Source organism: Musca vetustissima, unplaced genomic scaffold (genome assembly GCF_032173495.1).
Source record: "Musca vetustissima isolate MV318-11 ecotype Yass unplaced genomic scaffold, APGP_CSIRO_Mvet_v1 utg240720, whole genome shotgun sequence".
Taxonomy (NCBI): Eukaryota; Metazoa; Arthropoda; class Insecta; order Diptera; family Muscidae; genus Musca; species Musca vetustissima.
In genome coordinates, this window is record NW_026886051.1 from 1 (window position 1) to 7,571 (window position 7,571).

The 7,571-nt window shown below is 37.2% G+C and overlaps 1 pseudogene; it reads right to left on the bottom strand.

The window, feature by feature from the left end:
• Window positions 1–3,627: 3,627 nt before the first annotated feature.
• LOC133333563 (cytoplasmic aconitate hydratase-like) lies at window positions 3,628–5,882 on the bottom strand (annotated as a pseudogene).
• Window positions 5,883–7,571: the final 1,689 nt, after the last annotated feature.

The following is a 7,571-nucleotide window of genomic DNA, read 5'->3' on the forward strand; positions in this document are numbered from 1 at the left end:
ACTCTGCAGATTATTTCCAATTTTGATTTTAATGCAAATGAACTTTTGGTCTTTATGTCGGCGACGACCATTGACTTGTACATGTCAGCGCCAGCATTGATTTATCATTTATTTTGTTTTTTTTTCTGTCTGATTCGATTATTTTGCGTAAATTCAGTAGCAAATGCGTACGTGTTCAATTATATGTTCATTATTGGTATATTGCATTTGCGAATGCAGATTTTTGAAACAAGTCAAATATTACGAAAAGTTTAGTGGTGATCAAATACGTAAAAGTCACTCTATATTATTTTTCATCTACTTAGAGGGGAAATACAAAAAAGAGCTTTTACCATTATTTTACAAATATGTTGACCTATTTATTGCTCAAATTTCCAGCTTACGGTGGAATTATTATTTTAACATGCAAAATTATTATAATCTACTGGGGTCTGTTTTTGGTAATGATCCGGTAATATTTAGGCGATGAAATTGAACAAAAAATTGTATTTTTTCCTGATCGCTCTAGAGGCCATAATTATGACGCGAACCAGGAATGGAATCTGGTCAAAGAATGTTGTAGTGAAGATTGGTTAATATTTAGCAGGTCAAATTTGTATTATATTATCTCCTGAAGGACATTGACCCGAGAAGTTGATAGTACAACCAGGAGAAGTGATTGAACTTTAAATTGATACCAAGGGAAGTTATACTCAAGGACGACACCTAAAAGTTTTGGTAATGTTAAGATGATATTTAGGGGGTGCAATGCACAGAAACTTTATTTTTGTCAAATTTTCTAGTCGTTCTAGGGAAGGGGATCTGATCAAATATTAGAACGACTGCTTAAAGAGACAAAACTTTTATTTTATGGCTTTAATATTCACCACGGGAAAAAATTGGAAAGTAGAGCTGCTATATTCGGTCAAAAGGGTGCACATATCGGAAAAATGTGCACAGGCTCAGAATATAGAACCACAGAAAGTTAGATTTTCGTGGTAGCTTTGTAGGGTATCATATGGTCGACCCGTCCGACTATACTGCTCTGCTCAATGATTTCCAGCTACAAATCTCAAGTAAGTATTTTCCCTATATTGGATCAAAATACGGGGTTAACAACCAATGCACAACAATACAAATTATATCCGAAATATGATACCATAACTTTTTCAGATGTCATTGTCAGCATTAGACCAAGTACGAATGATGTTACGTTGTGACAGTGCTCAAACCCAATCATGTGATCCGTTCGCTTTTCTAGTTTTAACCAGTCGGACTGGGCCGACTATATGATACCCTTCACCACTTTGGGTATATTTTACATATATGTCCTAACAGAAGTCGCGTCTTTGTTATATATCTATATCTGAACCGATTTCAGGGAAACATTCTAGACTTAATTCAGTACGTCATGCCAAAATTCATCCAAATGAAAAGATTTCCACCATTTACCTAAAGTCCGGAGAAATTATATATGGGAGCTATATCTAAATCTGAACCGATTTTCATGAAACTTAGCACACACATCATCAGTACGCTATGCCAAATTTCGTGCAAATCGAAAGATATATAGGGACTTTGGTACACCATTTACCTTAAATCGGGCGAAAATATATATGGGAGCTATATCTAAATCTGAACCGATTTTCACGAAACTTTGCACACATCATTCTAGACTTAATTAAGTACGCTGTGCCAAATTTCGTGCAAATGGAAAGATATATTGGGACTTTGGTAAACCATTTACCTTAAATCGGACGAAAATATATATGGAAGCTATATCTAAATCTGAACCGATTTTTCCCAATTTCAATAGGGTTCGTCCTTGGGCCAAACAAATGAGCTGTGCCAAATTTCAGCCAATTAGAATCATAAATGCGACCTATACTTTGTTTACAATTTAACATGGATAGACAGACGGACGGACGGACGGACATGCATAAATCGACTCAGAAAGTGATCCTTTTGTCTGTTGCAAACATATGCACAAAGACATAATACCCTGTACCACAGTGTGGTGAAGGGTATAAAAAGAGTTTTACAGAGACACCGAAAGTCTACCAAACAGAATCCGACTCCCGATCCGTCTTACAATCGAAGCACACAGTACTACAGAGGGCAATTACTCCCACCCGAGTCACTTCCTTCAAAACCGAAAGTATATTTTATTTTGGAAAACAAAAGTTTTCGATCGAAAACTACCAATGAAATTTAACTTTCTGTAGAATTTCGGCGCCATGTATGAAACATGTTATTTAGAATGCAACAAATGTGCACTTCTGCATATAAGTTGAGAAAATTGTTTCATTATTAGTTGACCTAGGTATAATATTAGCGTTGATCCAAATAATATGACGATCATTCTTTAATAGGTATGCAGTTTAGTATTAGGATATATGCCCGCACTTGATCCTTCAGAGTTGAAAAACTATGTTATGGGTGAATTGTGCCCCTTTCACCACACTGTGGCACAGGGTATTATGTCTTTGTCCATATGTTTGCAATATGCAAAAGGAAAATGATAGGCCTATAGTTATTTTTTGAGAATATGCACATAATCACTTTTTGAGTCGATTTATGCATGTCCGTGCATATCATTTATTTAGGTATTAGGTTGGGGAAAACAAAATCTTTATATATGAACTATAGGACTTTATCTAACATGCTTCGGTATATCCGATTTGGGCCAAATATGTACCGTTTTGTTGTATGATTTGTTTCCATTGGAAATGCATTTCTCGAGCATTTCTCCGCATAAGCCATGCGGCTAAAATTGCCTCTCTGTTCACTTCCATTTTTAACACCCTGTAAATCACAAGTGAATGCACCAAACAAAATACAGGAATATATTTTTTTACTGCGAAATGTCACCGAGCATAAATCTGAAATTGTTAGATCTATAATTTACGAGATATCTATCAGTACAGCCAACTGCCGAAAAAATAATGTATTTCTTTTCCCCAACCTAATATTTATATATCTCTCGTATAGGTTAGGTTAGGTTATGTTGAAAAGAGGGGTGGATGATACCACCACGTGTCCAACATGAGAAGGACATACACTTAAGCCATATGAGGCCTGTTGTACGCTCTAGATGTGTGGAGAAAGAAATAGTGAAGTGTATATTAATAAAGAAAAGCATTTGGGTTTGATTCCCTATGAATCTAGGAATTCCGTGTTTTTCCGAACTCCTGCTCTCTTTTCCATTCACACCCCCTCGGATCTCTCGTATATACTTTCAGCCCATTTTATCTAAATGTTGCCCCAAATACGCAACGTTTCTCCGATTGCGACGAAATTTTGCGTAACCTACCAGAATCACGTTAGTGAGTTTAGTTGAAATTAGTGTATATGCAGATATAGCCCCCATATATATTTTCGACCGATTTCATCTAAATTATGTACCAAAAAATCCGCGTGAAATTTTGTACACTTTTGCACTACTTTTCTTACTGGTTTTTATATACACTTCGTTTAGAAAATGAGCCTGAAACTTTAACAATAACGATAATAGGCCGGTTTTGTTATATGTTAATATTAGCATAGTTATTTTTTTTTTTTTTTGTATAAATTGGTTAAACCATATTCATCACTCCTCTAGCTTAATTTTATTTAAATTGTATTGACAAAAATGTATATAAAAGTTACTGTATTGTATTTCCCTATAGGTAAAGTCTGTACGCATTGTACCGCGTGTCATAATAGCATCATTACCACGTCTGGAGCCATACGAGTTAAAATCTTTGGGTGTCAATTTACGCTCCGAAAGATAGCAAGCGGCTGGGGAGTTGCGAGCTATAGAACCGGCGGGAGAAATGTGCTCGGTGGTAACACCCAAGAACTGTTTGTTGTTCTTGGGTGACAGGCATCCTTAATGCTATTAAACTTGGGCAATTCACGAGTCATGCCCTCAAAGAAGGGTGGACGCTTAATGTAGGTGGATTCACCATTCCAGGGATATAATTTAGCATCGGAGACTTGCAAAGTTTGCCAATCTTCTGAACCCAATTCAATTTTGCTGTACACTTCCTGGAACATGGCTGGAATGACATGTTTGTTTTCTACTTCTTGGATCTCGGAGCGTGTTGGCCAAATATCTCTAAGGAAAACATTTTGTCCGTTGGCGTCAATGCCCAAAGGTTCAGTCTCGAAATCTATGTCAACACGGCCAGCAATAGCGTAAGCAATTACCAACAAAGGACTGGCCAAATAGTTGTCTCTGGTGTTGGGGTGAATACGTCCTTCAAAGTTTCTGTTGCCAGACAAAACGCCACAGCAGACCAAGTTGTTCTTTTCGATTGTGTTGACAACATTCTCATCCAAAGGACCAGAGTTGCCAATACAGATCATGCAGCCATAACCGACAATATTGAAGCCGAGTTTCTCCAAATAGGGAATAACTCCAGACTCTTTCAAATAGTACGTGACAACGCCGGAACCAGGTGACAAAGATGTTTTGATGTAAGGCATAATGCTGAGGCCTTTCTCAGCGGCTTTCTTAGCCAACATACCAGCACCCAACATGACTGAGGGGTTGGAGGTATTGGTGCAACTGGTAATGGCGGCAATGACGACAGAACCATGTTTAATGGTATATTTTTTGCCATCGTCCCATTGGAATTCTCCAGAGTTGGCCAAATTGTCGGCGGGAATTGCAAAACCTTTGAAACCGACGGGATTAACGAAGCAATCGTTGAAGTCCTTCTTCATTTCGGATACGGATACACGATCATGAGGACGCATGGGTCCTGAGACTGATGTAACAACTGTCGACAAATCCAAGGTAACAGTGTGGGTAAATCTAGGATCCTGTGATTCATCGGAGTAGTTACGCAGTGACGTGTAGCTTGCAAATATTGTCTGATAATTTCAATTTTCTTTTCAGAACGATTAGTTTGTTTCATATAGTTCAAGGTATTTTCATCGATGGGGAAATAACCAACAGTAGCACCGTATTCAGGGCACATGTTACTGATGGTAGCACGATCAGCAATGCTCAATTCAGCTACACCAGGGCCGTACAATTCAACGAATTTTCCGACCACACCCAATTGGCACAAATGTTTGGTGATAGTCAAGACCAAATCGGTGGATGTAACAAGAGGACCCAATTTACCGACCAACTTATAGCCAATAACTTCGGGCAACAACATAGAGATTGATTGGCCTAACATAACAGCTTCGGCTTCAATACCTCCAACACCCCATCCAAGTACACCCAAACCGTTGATTATTGTGGTGTGTGAATCGGTACCAACAACACTGTCAGGATACAACATTTTGCCGCCTTCAGTATCAGCTTCGAACACTACACGGGCCAAATATTCCAAATTGACTTGATGGACAGTACCCGAACCGGGTGGTACAATTAACACGTTGTTAAAGGCACGAGCGCCCCACTTAAGGAAAGTAAAACGTTATTTGTTACGTTCAAATTCCAAATTTTGATTTTTAGAGAGGGCGTCAGATGTACGGGCAAAATCCACCTAAACTGAGTGGTCAATAACTAAATCAGCGGGGCAAATTGGGTTGATCTTTTCAGGATCACCGTTCAAATCGCGCACAGTGTCGCACATAGCAGCGAAATCGACGACAGCAGGTACACCAGTGAAATCCTGTAATATAACACGAGCTGGAAACTTCCACATCATTTTGTCCCTGTTTCAAATCAGGTGTCCATGCTAAAATACTTTGTACATCCTTCTCTAGGACATGGAAATTATCGCAATTACGGACAGCAGATTCCAACAGCACTCGAATGGAATAGAGCAATTGATCATATTTGGGATCTATTGAGGCCAAATCAAAGAACTTGTATTCGACTTCTTCTTTTTGAAAAGATTTTTGAAATTGCGCATATGGATTTGGGCCGGTCATGGTAAATCTCTTTTATACATCTATTGCTTCTGATTTAAAGATTTCTTGCCTTTTAATACGACTACTTTCACCTGCGACGTCGTTTTTATTCATATCATCCAATTTAATAAAACTTCTTTCTAGAAAAATATGTAATGTAAATTCTGAATCCTTGTCTGCAGATGTTACACTTTAATACACCATTGTCAGGGTAATCTCAATGCCTAAATAGCATCCTTATTAATGCCAGTAATTTTTTATTTATTTTTGAAAATTTCAACTGAAACAGCTGCACTTTTATGCCACTTACAAATAGTACAACTTTTTGGAGCATTTATTTTGCCTTAAGTTCTTTGCATGTGTGTACTTATGCATATCTTCTCGGCTATTTTGTAAATTTAATGTCGTGACAAAGTCATTTTGAGTTTCAGTCATTTTTGACATTTTCCAATTTGTCTGTGAATAGTTGGTAGGCAAAATGATAATGTCAACGGGTTGAGGCAAAATTGACATACAGAAACGAAATAACAGCTGTATGTTGAGACATTTGTTCGGCTGGCTCCACATGTCCTCTATAATCCTTCCAGTTATGGTCAAACAAAGTAAACAAAAATAATGTTATGGTATGCAAAAGGTATGCCGAAGGTATTTTTGCATTTGGGGATAACAACTACTGTGGATGGATGTATATACACAGAAAGTGACACATTTAGATTACCAATAAGTAAATTGATAATTATTCTAAGTATCCATAAAATGTTTTAAACAAAAATAAATATTTTTTTTAATAACTAGGGTTATGTTCTTCGATCTTATTACAAATTGTGCTTAATAGTTATTGGCAAATTTCATGCATTTGCATACAATGAAAATAGTTTTTTTTTGTCAAACATCCTTAACGAACTCCCCTTGGATCTAAAACAAAAAGGACAGATGGAACCGAACTTTAAAACTAAACTTCAAACAAACAAAAATTGTTCACACAAACTTACGGATTGCTGTTAACATACCTTTTTGTAAACACAATTTGACCAGAAGGCAATTAAAACCTTACACCCAACTCAATTCTATTTCCTACATTTACACACCCGTCTTCTTCCCGTAAACTTGAACCGAGTGTTTTGCTGGAGAATAGGTCACGACGATGACGATATGGTGATGTGCTATGCAAGCAAATGCATACCACCACCACCCTTAATGATAGTAATTGCATGCAACATGCATTTAACTGCAATTAGTACATTTATTAGGCCAAGTATTAAGTAACGCAAAAGTGGTAGCACCGCGTCTAAAAGTCGAATAGTTGTGTGTGTGTGAGAGAGTGTAAAAATTGGATTTGCCAAAGGAATGAACAGTGTTTTGATAGAAATAAAATAAGGAACATATATTTCGGAGTTTCAAATAATAAACATTCAGATTAGAATCTAGACGGTCGGTGTACAATGCCTATCGATAGAACAAGCATATATGAAGTATCATTGACATGGAATCGGACCATATTTAATATGTGATCTACATGACATGTCATTCTGAAAAACATACGAATATTTTTTTTGTCTTTGAGGACCCTACTATAAATAAATCTTTGGATGTCAAAAAATCGCGTCTGGTGTTTTTTTAGGGGTAAAGACAACAAGTAAAAACGTCATTAAGTTCGGTTGGGCCGAACTTTTTGTATCCTTCATAACTTGGTGTGTTCAGCAATACTATGAATGAAGCAACAAGCAACACAACAT